The sequence below is a fragment of the Paramormyrops kingsleyae genome, chromosome 4 (assembly GCF_048594095.1).
Source record: "Paramormyrops kingsleyae isolate MSU_618 chromosome 4, PKINGS_0.4, whole genome shotgun sequence".
NCBI classification, from domain to species: Eukaryota; Metazoa; Chordata; class Actinopteri; order Osteoglossiformes; family Mormyridae; genus Paramormyrops; species Paramormyrops kingsleyae.
In genome coordinates this window covers 17,900,180-17,917,001 of record NC_132800.1, presented here as the reverse complement: position 1 = coordinate 17,917,001, position 16,822 = coordinate 17,900,180, and the positions used below count along the sequence as shown (strand labels likewise).

Here is a 16,822-nt window from a genome sequence, read left to right as displayed (position 1 = left end):
CAAACATTTGGACGTTTGATGACCGTTGAAATGACGTCCCTCCGACACGTCCCGTCATGGTTGAAAAATAGTTCCAAAATGAAAGTTGAACGGACGTCTTTGACGTCAACTTGCCGTGTATTCGACGTCTTTTCGGCGTCTTTTCTGGACGTCTAATGCGTCGTCGTCTGGATGTTTTTAAGATGTGTTTCTGCGTTATGTCAGTGTACTTATTAGCCTGAATATAAACGTCCTTATTGTGAAATGCACATCAGAATATAAATGGTTCAAAAAACGTCCAAAATCAGTCCAGTCAGACCTCAACGTCTATACAACGTTTAATCGACGTTTACATTACAAAACATTTCTTATTTGTATTAAATAAGAAAAAAATATATATTTATATAACATATACATACATATAAATATACAGATAAATATATATAATATATTTAAATATTTGTGTGCATTATATATAAACACATACATACACACATACAAATATAAAAGTATACAACATTTTTAAACAAAGGCTAAATATATAGTAGAACTGTAAATAGTAACAATTAAACATTAGTTAAACAAGAACGAAAAGAACAAGAACAAGCACATGAACACACACATGAATTATTTCTGTCAACGGGCTCATTTCCTATATCCCCAACTCTTCCTGGAGCATGTTTTAGGTGTTCAGCCATTGCTGCCTCAACCTTGGAGTCTGTTGCATTTTGCTCCATCTTTTTACTGCATCTGAGGGTTGAATATTAAAAAAAATAATAATTACAAAAGGGCAAAATTGTCTTTATGATCCTACAACAACATTAAAAATACATCTTGGAACAACATTATCAGTTTCATTAACGAAGCATTTGAAAAAAGTAATCAACATGCATTACACAACATTTTTCTGTTGAATAATCTTTGGTTAATAAAAGATGTTCTGCATTAAATGTGTGCTAGGTGAATGAAAAAATAGCATGTCCCCTTCCCCTTCAAAACCACTGTGGTTGAGCAAGTTCCATAAGTAGGTGTGTAACTGTATGAAAGTAAACAGGACATTTCTGTGGTCTTTAAGACAATATTCCTTCAATAGATAAAAGGTACCAATAAAAATAAATAAATAAATAAAAGTACAAAATTTCACGTCATAAGGCCAAAATTACCTTGAATTATATTGAATATGATTGTATCTCTAAATGGCTTCTTTTGCAGTTGGCCACCACCCCTCATGTTGAATTTTGCCATTAAGGCATGATTCTGTGAAAGAAATTACTCAGGATTACTTCACCATCAGGAAAATTTACATGTAAGGTCAATATTACAATTATTGTAGTTGTAATATTATCAGCATGTTACTTGCATGCAATGTTAAATCATACATTTTAACAACCACTCATCTGTCAGGTAACAAGTTCCCTGAACTATGTTCTTATCCATATCCACATTTTTTGAGACAACTAATTAGTCATTAATGGCTTACACTGAAAGTATGTTTTGATTTTTTGGTTTTCAGTCTGGCAGACTAAGTCAGTAGACATCTAAAACCTTCTGAACTAGAAAATAGGCATGTATGTGAGGAGATATAATGTGTGAAAGATTAAATCTGTAATAATAAAAAAAAATAATACCCAAAGCTGGGTTTCTTATTTTGGCCAGAATATACATTTACATATACATTTTATTTCTGAATTATGCAGCAATACAAACAATGCAAGGTAAAATACATACCTGTTCATGACTTTATTGACACAGTCCCTGAGAAAATATCCCCCAACTCTGGACAGTTGCTGAACCTAAATGTGACATCACAATCTGTAATATGATATTAAAGCACAGTTCAACTTTCCCTGGCAGTGTCTCTTTTGAAAAGTGTTCAAGAACATAACGCTCAATACCATAATAAATATACTGTCCACTGCATTTATTTTGAACTGGCACTCCTTGTGGAGTTTCAAGAAGAGTTCTAGCGTCTTTGGGAAGTCTATGGCCATGACGTCTAAGCACACCCAGAAGCTCATTTAATGCCTTGTGGGTCTGGTTTGTAGCAGTAGCCCAACTAGCCAAGTCCTTGTGAAGAGATGGTGTTTCAACAATTGAACGTGAAGCCTCATCCAACTGCTCAGACTCAGTTTCAGTAGAATCAGTATCATAATTGTATTCTTCTTCATGTCTAATTGACACCACTGCTGTGCTAACAGAAGAACTACAGGCCACCATAGGATGTATTTCGTCGTGTGTTGATCCCTCCATGAGGGGACTGCCCTCTCCCGCCAAGGCTGGCTCCACTGACCCCTCAGAATCAGAGCTGCTATCATATTCCACTAAGGAATCAACCTTGGCCCTCGTCGTCTCCACTTCCTCTGGTACTCAGAGGACATGTTTAGCAAATCTAAAATTACAAAATTATTTTAAAGTAGTTACTGAAAACATCCATGTTAAAATTCATTTACAGACGCCAGCCCATGTTATTCTTGAGCTCTTCCTACATTTTGCTCAACATTTCACAGTCTCTTTCAGGTAATTTACTTTTTGAAAAATCTCAAAAGGCTACATTGAACAGTAAAACTTACTGGATCATTAAAACATACTGGTATGCTATTATCGACTGCATTTCATAGCTACTACAATATTTACCATTTGCTTGGGTTTTAACAAATAATTTTTTTTTTTACTTTATTTAAAAGATCTTTCACTAAACATCTCGCTTTAAAGTCAATTTAAGCTGTTACAACAGCACTTCTTGCCCTACCAAACGCACTACTGATTTGCCCTCCCCCACTCCAATCTTATCTGAAATGATATCTTCCAGCTTCTGATTGACTGAACACACCTGATCCAGGTAACCAGCAGTGGGTAGGGCAGGGATAATTAGAAAACAATTAGGACCAGGGTTGGGAACCCCATATCTATTACACAATGTTCCTGCAGTAGCATGAAACTGCTCTGCTCATTTGTAATTATTTTTTAAGGCAGTGAAGCAAAATCCAGCAAACTTAACATTTTGGGGACTTGGTCATTTTGCTATCAGTTTTCCACCAAGAAGTTTGCTCAACTGCATAAAATAGCTCAACTTACAGTAAGTGTAGAGACCGCATGGCGCTTTATACCTGCGAACTCATGCTAACAGAGTTTGTTTTTAGGAGCAGCCTAACGTTAACACTACTAACTTTTAGCCTGCTAGTTAATTTTAGCCAAACTCAAACTACATTTTAGTTCCTTCGTGTCAAACGTAAAATTTATAAAACAATACAAAATGGACTTACCCAACAGTAGTTTTTTTATATAGATATATTAACTTTCACCCTCCTCTCTTGTCAGTAAATAAGACTCGTGAAAATACGTTAACTTTTCCTCTCTCTCTCTCTCTCAAGATAATCTGGAATATCGCGGTATATCGCGAGACTGCCAACTAGTGGCGGCACTGTTTCCAAATTCAAATTAAAAAACTTTATGTATCCACATGGGGAAATAAAACGCACGCAGAGTAAAGCGAGTAAACTTTTTTTTTATTTGACAATCCACAACCAATTTGGACTTTAAATGGTAACCAGATATATACCCGTTCATATGTAAATGCATAAATTTAATAAAAGTAAAATAATTTTTTAATATTCGAAAACACGGGGCGCATAATGCCAAATGCAGTGGCTTCACAATCACAGAGCACTTTGTGAATAATTTGTCATAAAACAATATGTAAATGAACATTATTGTGCATTTCATTTAAAAAATATATCCTTTTCCCCCCACAATGAGTCTTGTTTGAATAGACGTGTAAAGGACGTCAGTGGCCGTCTTTTCACAACCTCTTAAAAACTACTCGGGGCACTTACTTTTTATTGCAGTATTATCCAAGGTGTAAGCACAATCGCATTTGCATGTTTCGTGCTCAATTTCACAGTGGCTTTAATAAAGGATCATGATGGACTGTAAATGCACGTGTAAAGGACGTCACATAGTGGACCTTCGCTCACACATGCACTCACTATTAAAATGCACTTAGCTAAAACTCAAAGTGACAGCTATACATGCAACCCCAGACAACTGTAGACATGTACAAATGTATCTGAATGCATTTTTAGGCAATGTTCTGTGTCACATATTTTTACCGATTTATGCCGTCTTACCTCGACTGTTTTTGGCCGGGGACACAACGTCGCCGTCGGACCAATGTTTGCTGGGTATACACTGGTTCAATCCATGCACTCTAAGCACTAAAGATACACTCTCCAGGATGACAGCTGGCCTTCCAGATGTCATTGTAAAGGTATGTCCCATGCATTATCTAATTACTTGTAGACCAAAAATATATTAAAAAATTTTTTTTAGCAATAGTAAAAAATGCCGATTCGACCCACAATACACTGCGGCTATAGCGAGTGTGACGTCGGCTGACAAAGACCAATTATTTTTTTTACATGAAAACCGTATCTCGTTAATTCAGAAAAACAGAGCGTTTTTTTTTTTTTACATGAAAACCGTATCTCGTTAATTCAGAAAAACAGAGCGTATTTTTTTTTTTTACATGAAAACTTTATCTCAGAAATTCCGAGATAATTATGTCATTAATTCAGAAATTCCGAGATAATTATGTCATTAATTCAGAAAAACAGAGCAGAATTATTTTTTCTCAAGTGAACGCATTACGCTTCCGTACAATATGGCAGTACAAGTTTCATTTAAACGACGTTAAAAAGTTAAAAAGACGTTTAGCTTCAAGATGGTGATCTAATTAAACAAATGGTTCGAACGGCGACGTCATGGACTTAGTCAGGAGGGCTTTTGTTGGAGTCAGAACTCTGCCGGGTCCGTTGATGAGAAGAGACTCACAGCACAGTCGAGGAGTGGTTGCAAGTCACCAGTTTATTCTCTAACAGATTGCGCAGATTGCGCAATCTGGGAGCAAACATCCGACATACATTCAGCATGTACAAGAAGATGCTCGACCCCTATGGGTCGGCTCTAGATCTTTATAGGCCTTTTGGGGTGTGGCCCCCCTCTTCTGTACTTTTCCATCTACGTGACTACAACATATTTTGACTTTTGCTCTAGTTAGTATGTGTGCATGTTCCCGAAAAAGGGTAAAAAATAAGTGTCAGCAATATGATGGGTTCCTGTTCTTACTGTCTGGTACAAGGTCATCCTGACCTGCTCCCTTGCTGTAAGTTCCTGCTTTTTCCCATTTACGGGTAAGATCACCTCATCCTAGTATCGGTTCCTATGTCTAATTTCTTCATTGGGTTAGAGGCCATATAATTATAAAATTATTAGTTGCATTCTTAAATGATTAGCCCTTCACTTTCTAATGGCCTCAAAAATACGGCAAATGGTTCAAGAAGCTTCATTCGGGCATCAGCATTGGTTTATACAGTAAACACATATTTGTGAGCCCCGTGGTGTATATGTAAATTAATGAATGAATTAATGAATTCCATGTCGTGCTTGATGAACACTGACATCTAGAGTTTTAAACATTTTTCTAATCAATTGCAGCAAATTCGCGTCAATGATGCAGCAATGTTCAATTAGGAACGAGGAGTTGAGTAAAAACGATGCGGCAATTAAAACAACCCAGCAAACATTTGGACGTTTGGTGACCGTTGAAATGACGTCCCTCCGACACGTCCCGTCATGGTTGAAAAATAGTTCCGAAATGAAAGTTGAACGGACGTCTTTGACGTCAACTTGCCGTGTATTTGACGTCTTTTCGGCGTCTTTTCGGGACGTCTAATGCGTCGTCGTCTGGATGTTTTTAAGATGTGTTTCTGCGTTATGTCAGTGTACTAATTAGCCTGAATATAAACGTCCTTATTGTGAAATGCACATCAGAATATAAATGGTTCAAAAAACGTCCAAAATCAGTCCAGTCAGACCTCAACGTCTATACAACGTTTAATCGACGTTTACATTACAAAACATTTATTTGTATTAAATAAGAAAAATATATATTTATATAACATACATACATATAAATATACAAATAAATATATATAATACATTTAAATATTTGTGTGCATTATATATAAACACATACATACACACATACAAATATAAAAGTATACAACATTTTTAAACAAAGGCTAAATATATAGTAGAACTGTAAATAGTAACAATTAAACATTAGTTAAACAAGAACGAAAAGAACAAGAACAAGCACATGAACACACACATGAATTATTTCTGTCAACGGGCTCATTTTCTACACCCCCCACCCCCAACTCTTCCTGGAGCATGTTTTAGGTGTTCAGCCATTGCTGCCTCAATCTCGGAGTCTGTTGCATTTGCGCTCCATCTTTTTACTGCATCCGAGGGAATTGAATATTAAAAAAAATAATAATTACAAAAGGGCAAAATTGTCTTTATGATCCTACAATGACATTAAAAATACATCTTGGAACAACATTATCAGTTTCATTAACAAAACATTTGAAAAAAGTAATCAACATGCATTACACGACATTTTTCTGTTGAATAATCTTTGGTTAATAAAAGATGTTCTGCATTAAATGTGTGCTAGGTGAATGAAAAAATAGCATGTCCCCTTCCCCTTCAAAACCACTGTGGTTGAGCAAGTTCCATAAGTAGGTGTGTAACTGTGTGAAAGTAAACAGGACATTTCTGTGGTCTTTAAGACAATATTCCTTCAATAGATAAAAAAAGGAAAAAATTTCACGTCATAAGGCCAAAATTACCTTGAATTATATTGAATATGATTGTATCTCTAAATGGCTTCTTTTGCAGTTGGCCACCACCCCTCATGTTGAATTTTGCCATTAAGGCATGATTCTGTGAAAGAAATTACTCAGGATTACTTCACCATCAGGAAAATTTACATGTAAGGTCAATATTACAATTATTGTAGTTGTAATATTATCAGCATGTTACTTGCATGCAATGTTAAATCATACACTTTAACAACCACTCAGCTGTCAGGTAACAAGTTCCCTGAACTATGTTCTTATCCATATCCACATTTTTTGAGACAACTAATTAGTCATTAATGGCTTACACCTGAAATTATGTTTTGATTTTTTGGTTTTCAGTCTGGCAGACTGTCAGTAGACATCTAAAACCTTCTGAACTAGAAAATAGGCATATATGTGAGGAGATATAATGTGTGAAAGATTAAATCTGTAATAAAAAAAAATAATAATACCCAAAGCTGGGTTTCTTATTTTGGCCAGAATATACATTTACATATACATTTTATTTCTGAATTATGCAGCAATACAAACAATGCAAGGTAAAATACATACCTGTACCTGTTCATGACTTTATTGACACAGTCCCTGAGAGAAGATCCCCCAACTCTGGACAGTTGCTGAACCTAAATGTGACATCACAATCTGTAATATGATATTAAAGCACAGTTCAACTTTCCCTGGCAGTGTCTCTTTTGAAAAGTGTTCAAGAACATAACGCTCAATACCATAATAAATATACTGTCCATTGCATTTATTTTGAACTGGCACTCCTTGTGGAGTTTCAAGAAGAGTTCTAGCGTCTTTGGGAAGTCTATGGCCATGACGTCTGAGCACATCCAGAAGCTCATTTAATGCCTTGTGGGTCTGGTTTGTAGCAGTAGCCCAACTAGCCAAGTCCTTGTGAAGAGATGGTGTTTCAACAATTTAACGTGAAGCCTCATCCAACTGCTCAGACTCAGTTTCAGTAGAATCAGTATCATAATTGTATTCTTCTTCATGTCTAATTGACACCACTGCTGTGCTAACAGAAGAACTACAGGCCACCATAGGATGTAATTCGTCGTGTGTTGATCCCTCCGTGAGGGGACTGCCCTCTCCCGCCAAGGCTGGCTCCACTGACCCCTCAGAATCAGATATCATATTCCACTAAGGAATCAACCTTTGCCCTTCGTCGTCTCCACTTCCTCTGGTACTCAGAGGACATGTTTAGCAAATCTAAAGTTACAAAATTATTTTAAAGTAGTTACTGAAAACATCCATGTTAAAATTCATTTACAGATGCCAGCCCATGTTATTCTTGAGCTCTTCCTACATTTTGCTCAACATTTCACAGTCTCTTTCAGGTAATTTACTTTTTGAAAAATCTCAAAAGGCTACATTGAACAGTAAAACTTACTGGATCATTAAAACATACTGGTATGCTATTATCGACTGAATGTCATAGCTACTACAATATTTACCATTTTTTTTTTACTTTATTTAAAAGATCTTTCACTAAACATCTTGCTTTAAAGTCAATTTAAGCAGTTACAACAGCACTTCTTGCCCTACCAAACGCACTACTGATTTGCCCTCCCCCACTCCAATCTTATCTGAAATGATATCTTCCAGCTTCTGATTGACTGAACACACCTGATCCAGGTAACCAGCAGTGGGTAGGGCAGGGATAATTAGAAAACAATTAGGCCAGGTGTCCTTGAGGACCAGGGTTGGGAACCCCATATCTATTTCCTGCAGTAGCATGAAACTGCTCTGCTCATTTGTAATTATTTTTTAAGGCAGTGAAACAAAATCCAGCAAACTTAACATTTTGGGGACTTGGTCATTTTGCTATCAGTTTTCCACCAAGAAGTTTGCTCAACTGCATAAAATAGCTCAACTTAAGTGTAGAGACCGCATGGGGCTTTATACCTGCGAACTCATGCTAACAGAGTTTGTTTTTAGGAGCAGCCTAACGTTAACACTACTAACTTTTAGCCTGCTAGTTAATTTTAGCCAAACTCAAACTACATTTTAGTTCCTTCGTGTCAAATGTAAAATTTATAAAACAATACAAAATGGACTTACCCACCAGTAGTTTTTTTTATATAGATAGTGTAATGGTTCTGTGGGAGCTCTCATTGGCTGTTGTGGGAGGTGCATCATGGGAACAGAGATTATGCTGGAGTTTTGCTCATTATGTGTGCATGTTCTGGGCTTGCAGGTAAAAGAGCAAGTTGCACATGTTCTTTGTGTTGTGTTGTGTTGTATGAGCAAGCTGATGATGGATGTCCAGACTCACCATGGATGTAACAGGTATGGCAAATGATACAGTAACTCGGTGGGTCTGGCCCAGTGTTGCCAACTTAGCGACTTTGTCGCTAGATTTAGCGACTTTTCAGACCCCCTTGACGACTTTTTTTCAAAAAAGCGCCTAGCGACAAATCTAGCGACTTTTGGACAAACCTTAGCAACTTTCCAAATGTCGCCAGTACTGTCCTATAAGCGCGAGGTCTTGCTTTCTCGGTATAGTTACTCATCTCCCTGTGTCTGCTCTGATCAGTCAGCGCTAGCTCCGGCTGAAAGGAGCAGCATATTCCCGTGACCGCACGGCAGCTGACATAGATGTGAATGAGCTGCGCATGTGCAAACGGTGTTGCCACGGACCAATCACTTACCTGCTTCTCCTTTGCTTGAAATAAAACTATTTAATTTGACCGTTTCTTCTCATTTTTCCTTATTTATTTATTTTTTCTTCTGATGCACTTATATTACTCACTGTTACAGAGCTTAAGTTCATTCCAGTTTCTGAACTCGTCTGAGATCGTTTACTGAGCTACATCTGATTGACTACGTGATTCTACTCAACGATAAACTTCATTAAACTTATTAAACTCATATACACATAAAAAAAACATATATACGTATAATGTAAATGTTGTCTGACAGAAAATATGTAACGTAATTGATAACAGTTTTATATTGAACACGTGAGGAAGGATTAGGGAAAACACGCAGAATGCAAATACGACGTAATTACGTCATCAATATGCAAATATAGGCATGACGTCATCTAGCGACATTTGGCGACTTTTCGAGCAGACTTTAGCTACTTTCCATTGAAAATAGTTGGCAACACTGGTCTGGCCTCCATTATCATGCTTGCTCACAGGGTTATGCTTGTGTACATCCTAGTCTCTAGGGGATGCACTGGTAACAGGTTGGCCTTTTTAAAGGCTGGTAAAAACAAACAATAAAACCTGGCCGGTTCCATTACTGGTTCAAGAAGCATAACTTGTGTGCGAGTGTGTCATTAGCAGCTCTCTCCCTCAAGAGAACTGTTACACTATATTAACTCTCACCCTCCTCTCTTCTTGTCAGTAAATAAGACTCGTGAAAATGCGTTAACTTTTCCTCTCCCTCTCTCTCTAGATAATCTGGAATATCGCGGTATATCGCGAGACTGCCAACTGTTTCCAAATTCAAATTAAAAAACTTTATGTATCCACATGGGGAAATAAAACGCACGTAGAGTAAAGCGAGTAAACTTTTTTTTTTATTTGACAATCCACAACCAATTCGGACTTTAAATGGTAACCAGATATATACCCGTTCATATGTAAATGCATAAATTTCATAAAAATAATAAAATAATTTCTTAATATTCGAAAACACGGGGCGCATAATGCCAAATGCAGTGGCTTCACAATCACAGAGCACTTTGTGAATAATTTGTCATAAAACAATATGTAAATAAACATTATTGTGCATTTCATTTAAAAAAAATATCCTTTTCCCCCCACAATGAGTCTTGCTTGAATAGACGTGTAAAGGACGTCAGTGGCCGTCTTTTCACAACCTCTTAAAAACTACTCGGGGCACTTACTTTTTATTGCAGTATTAACCAAGGTGTAAGTACAGTCGCATTTGCATGTTTCGTGCTCAATTTCACAGTGGATTTAATAAAGGATCATGATGGACTGTAAATGCACGTGTAAAGGACGTCACATAGTGGACCTTCGCTCACACATGCACTCACTATTAAAATGCACTTAGCTAAAACGCAAAGTGACAGCTAAACATGCAACCCCAGACAACTGTAGACATGTACAAATGTATCTGAATGCATTTTTAGGCAATGTTCTGTGTCACATATTTTTACCGATTTATGCCGTCTTACCTCGACTGATTTTGGCCGGGGACACAACGTCGCCGTCGGACCAATGTTTGCTGGGAACGCTTTACAAGCCTTCTGTCAAGCCCAGAGGGCGGGACCAGGATGATAGGAACACGTAAGCATTGATCGCTCCACTATTTAAGGTGGAGGGAACTTCGCAGTAGTGCGAAGTATTGTTGCCATGTTCTGGAGCTATACCGAGCGTTTATTTGTCTTGTGCCTTCCCCGCTTGTCTTGCCTGCCCTGCTCGTCTCGCCCGTCCTGTCTGCCCTGCCTCCCTCGTCTCGCCCGCCTGCCCTGTCTGCCTGCCTTGCCCCGATCTTCTGGTCTACCCTCCTGGATCCATCCGTCTTGTTGTCACCCCGTCTCGTCACCATCTGTAGGACTGACCTTCCCGGCTATTGGACTCTCGTGACCATCCTAGCTGACGATTCTCTTGGATTATCCCCTCCGGCTTTGGCGATCTCAGCACTTCTAATAAAGACTTGTTGCTCCGCATATTGGGGTCCGCTCCTGTTCTGTTCGCCGATCGTAACACCTTCTGCATCTTAAAGGCTGAAAGTTTAAATTTCAAGGCTTATTTCATGCATTGAAATGAATAAACGAGTACATAATAAATTTAATACATGAAGAAATAAATAAAGAAATATAAATATTCCCTGTTGAAATCAACAAAATTTTAAAGCAAGCAAACACACGTCTTTCTTTTCATTGTTGACATGGGTTTTGTGTTTTAGAGTTCTTTCGACCAAATTACGTTGACATATTAGCGCCAGAATGCTGCTTCAGGCTGTGGGTTGTCTGCCGATAAGAAATTCTTTCGGGCGCGCGTAATGATTCTCTATGGAAAAACGAGCCTGGTTAAGCGGGGATTTCTCAGTACTGGCTCAACAGATTGAAAACCTTTATACATGTGTATCGCACAGGTCGAGAACGGACGTTATGCTGTTGGAACGGAGTTGAAGAGAATAGAATAGAATCATTTATGGGCCATGTATGAAGAGGTACAAGGAATTTCTTTTGGTGTGGGTGGTGTCATGACATAAGTAAATTAAACATAAAACTAAACATCTTAAAGTTACAAGGACAGATAAGTAAGTAAATAAGGACAAATAAGAGTCTTTCACAAGAAATGTGCAATGACGAGGCAAGCATGTGGACAATATAAATAAAGAAATAAATATATAAATGGATGGATGTAATGTGCAAACAGCTTGAATATGGTGCAAACGAGTTCTATAAGTGAATGAAGCCTGTACAGTGGGTCCTTATTTAGATGGCTGATGGCCTAGGGGAAGAAGCTGACAACTTCTCCTCCTCTGAAAACCTGAGCAATGGTCGTCTTTACTCTTGGTATCACTAACACACAGCACTGTCACTATATTCATTTTATTGAGTGTAATAACCGAATAAGACAGGAACACTGTCAGGGTCATGGAACATTGTTATATATGGTAAAATGATTGTTACAGCCCACTAGCTGCATGTCTCTTTGGGTCTATAGTCAGGCCATAATATAAAAGCAGAAAGGGTTCCTAGCTATGACTGGCTCAGTGTGGAACACATTAATATGTGTAGATTAATAAACAGACCTCAGCATCTTCTTTCTCCTCCTTTTTCTTCCACAGTCAGCCAGTTCTTTTATATTAGAGGCAACAAACAGATCAATCATCCTATCAAAAATGGTCAGCATAAACAGCATAAACAAACAAATACATATATAAATAAATAAGCTAATTAGGAAAAAAAGCAACAACAGCCATGTTTAGCGACAGAGGTTGTAACAATGATACTAGAACTTTCATACTGGAATCTTATTTTTAGGTGAGAATTTATTTGATATTAAAGCTAATTGTAAGTAAGCCTGTTTGTATAAAGAGCTTCACAGCATATCAAAGTACATGAAGGCAGAGCAAAAGGCTAAACAACTAAAGACTTAATGTAACACTGTCCACATTATACAGATTATATTTATATAATGAGGATCTTTCCTCTCACTGTCCACAGTGTCCTGATGGAGAGAGCAGGCTCACCTGTACCCAGCTGTGTTTCCATGAAGAGTGACCAGTCAATGGTGGAACCACTCAGCTTCAATGAGGGACCTTTTCCTACAGATCAAAAGTAAATGTGCATTTAATAAAAGAAACCTTGGCATCTTCTTTCTTCTCCTTTGTCTTCCACAATCAGTTTTTATACTAGAGGCATGTAACAGATAATTCCTCCTATCAAAAAATAGTGGAAATAGTGAATAAATAGTGCAAACAAACAAAGATGCTCCTCTACTTATGAACAAGTTATGTTCCGAACGACCGTTTGTAACTTGAAATGTTCGTAATTCATTATTCAACATCATTTTAAGGGTACTCAAATCTACATGTATAAGTAAGTATGTGTCATGCCCTGCTCGTACCGATTATCTTGTGTGCCACACCCCACTCACTACCTCGTGTGGAATCCCCATGTCATCAGCTGTTTCTAGTTCTGTTAATTAGTCTTGTGTATTTAAGTCCGTGTTAGAGTATGTTTCCCGAATCCGGTCATTCTGTCACGCATTCGGCGCGGGGAAGCAGCACAGGAGCCGGCGAAATCAGATGAACATGGGGTTTATTTCAGGAAACACACTGAAACACATGAAAACAATGTTAAGACGTTAATGACCGGAAAAATACTGTAACACTGACTTAAATACACAGCAACAATCAACATGACTTGAAACAGCTGGTAACACGGGGATTCCACATGAGGTAAATGAGGGGGCGTGGTACACAGGAGGTTCAGACAACCGGGGCATGATAATATGATATAAAGTCAATACACATTTTCTTATCCTAAAACACATTACTAATGATACATAAAACAAAAATGGATAATGGATGCACAGAATATTTCGCAATAAAAACGAAGTAAACTTTGATCTGAAGAGAGCACGTCTTATCGATACGCAAGTACAACGAAATGGAATGCTAGTAGTACGCACACTACAGTGCTGCATGGCAGGAGTAGCGACCAGAAGTTGTACTAGGTGGAATTGGTGCGCAGAACAAAATTTGATGTTGCAGACAGGAAACGGGAACCAACAGTAAAGAACGCAATTTGGATTTACAGTCCTTTACATTAGTATGTCTGAAAGTTCGTAAGTAGTGGACTGTCTGTATATAAAATTAATCATCAAACAAGAAAAAGAAACAGCCAAGTCTAGTGAAGGAGGTTGTAATAATGATACTAAAACTTTCATATTGGAATATTATTTTTAGGTGAGACTATTTCATATTAAAGCTAACTGTAAACAAGCCTGTTTGCATCATGAGTTATATGACATATAAAAGTACATGACGGTAGAACCGATAGTTTAACAACTGAAGATTTAATCTAATGCTGTCCACATTATATGGATTACATTAATATAATGAGGATTTTTACTCTTACTGTCCACAGTGTCCTGATGGAGAGAGCAGGCTCACCTGTACCCAGCTGTGTTTCCATGAAGAGCGACAGGTCAATGATGGAACCACTCAGGGGACATTTTCCTACATATCAAAAGTAAATGTGCATTTAATAATAATAAAAAACCTTGTCCTTTTCCACAATCAGCCTGTTTTTATCCATCCATCCATTATCCTCCACTTATCTGATTGGGTCACGGGGGCAGCAGTCTCAGCAGGGAAACCCAGACTTCCCTTTCCCCAGCCACTTCATCCAGCTCCTCCGGGGGAAACCCGAGGCGTTCCCAGGCCAGCCGAGAGACAGAGTCCCTCCAGCGTGTCCTGGGTCTTCCCCAGGGCCTCCTCCCAGTGGGACAAGCCCAGAACACCTCACCAGGGAGGCGTCCAGGAGGCATCCTAAGCAGATGCCCGAGCCACCTCATCTGGCTCCTCTCAATGCGGAGGAGGAGCGGCTCTACTCTGAGTCTCTCCCGAATGACCGAGCTCCTCACCCTATCACTAAGGGAGAGCCCTGCCACCCTGCGGAGAAAACTCATTTCAGCCGCTTGTACTCGCGATCTCGTTCTTTTGGTCACTACCCATACCTCATGACCATAGGTGAGGGTAGGAACTCCTTTTGGCTCAGCTCTTTCTTCACCATGACAGACCAATGCAGCGCCTGCATCACTGCTGACGCCGCACCGATCCGCCTGTCGATCTCCTGTTCCATCCTTCCCTCACTCGTGAACAAGACCCCGAGATACTTAAACTCCTCCACTTTGGGGAGGACCCCCTCCCCAACCCGGGGACAGCATTCTACCCTTTTCTGCCTGAGGACCATGGTCTCGGATTTGGAGGTGCTGATTCTCATCCCAGCTGCTTCACACTCGGCTGCGAACTGTCCCAGTGAGAGCCAAAGGTCACGGTCTGATGAAGCCAATAGAACCACATCATCAGCAAACAGCAGAGACCTAATCCTGAGGTCACCAAACCGGACCCCCTCAACACCTTGGCTGCACCTAGAAATTCTGACCATAAAAGGTATGAACAGAATCAGTGACAAAGGGCAGCCCTGACCAAGTCCGGTGAGGGTTGCCACCCATGCAGACCAAGCTCTGACACCGGTCATACAGGGACCGAACAGCCTTTATAAGGAAGTCTGGCACCCCATACTCCCGGAGCACTCCCCACAGGAATCCCCGAGGGACACGGTCGAATACTTTCTCCAAGTCCACAAAACACATGTAGACTGGTTGGGCAAACTCCCATGAACCCTCTATGACTTTGCTGAGAGTATAGAGCTATGTCCCTAGAGCTAGGTTCTGCAGCCGAGGATCGGACCGCCAAGGTCCCTGCCTTTGCCTACTGCCCAACTCGCACTGCACCCAACCCCTATGGCCCTTCCTACAGGTGGTGAGCCCAGGGACTCACGTGCCTTCTTCGGGCTGTACCTGACCAGGCTCCATGGGTGCAGGCCTGGCCAACAGGCACTCGCCATTGAGTCCCACACCCAGGCTTGGCTCCAGGGTGGGGGGCCGGTGACCTGCGTCCGGGCAAGGGAACTTGTGGATCCATAATTTTTCTCATCATAAGGGGTCTTGTGAGCCGCACTTCGTCTGGTTCCTCACCCAGGACCTTTTTGCCTTGGGTAACCCTACCAGGGGCATAAAGTCCCGGGCAACTTAGCTCCTGGGATCATTGGAACATGCAAATTCCTCCACTACGATAAGGTGTCGGCTCCTGGACCTGTTTTATACCAGAGGCAAATAACAAATAAATCCATTTTTGATTTGAGGGATTTTCCTCTCGCTGTCCACAGTGTCCTGATGGAGAGAGCAGGCTCACCTGTACCCAGCAGTGTTTCCATGAAGAGTGAGTGGTCAATGATGGAATCAACTGGACTTTGTGAGGGACCTTTTCCTACAGATCAAAGGTAAATGTGCAGATACCCTTTTGCCCTGCACATACCCTTCTGTCACACATCACTCCTGCCACTTTCCTCCACCCATTCCACCCTGCCTGTACCCTCTTGTTCACTTCTCTACTGCATTCTCCAATATTCTGGACAGTTGGCCCCAAGAATCTAATCTCATCCACCTTCACTGCCTCTACTCTTTGCCACCGCACCATTCCTCCACCTTCCCTCTCATTTATGCACTGACGCTCCATCTTGCTCCTACTGACTTTCATTCCCCTTCCTTCCAGTACATCCCTCCACCTCTCCAGGCTCGTCTCAGTCTGCTCCCTCCTCTCACTACAGATCACAATGTTGTCTGTGAAAATCATAGTCCTAGTCTGATGCATTCATCACCATTGCAAACAAGAAAGGCCTAAGAGCCGATTCTTGGTGCAATCCCACCTCCACCTTGAACCAGTTCATCATTCCTACCACACACCTCTCTGCTGTCACCCTGTTCTCATACAAATCCTGCACCACCCTCACATTAATGGTGCCTTTAAATAATTATTTACTATATCCAGTTAAGTCATCAAAGGAAACAAAAAACCTTTTACCAAAGGTGAAATTTAAATTGTTGCTGATCCGGATGAGAATAAATGTG

At 39.8% G+C, this 16,822-nt stretch overlaps 1 long non-coding RNA gene across 1 annotated transcript; it reads right to left on the bottom strand.

Annotated features, from left to right (window-relative positions):
- Positions 1 to 517: 517 nt before the first annotated feature.
- On the bottom strand, positions 518 to 4,161 carry LOC140588934 (uncharacterized). Its single transcript, XR_011990161.1, has 4 exons — positions 4,107 to 4,161; positions 1,708 to 1,791; positions 1,143 to 1,236; positions 518 to 729 (listed from the first exon to the last, which is right to left on the bottom strand). It is a non-coding gene; the product is annotated as an uncharacterized lncRNA (long non-coding RNA).
- Between the last annotated feature and the right edge of the window lie 12,661 nt (positions 4,162 to 16,822).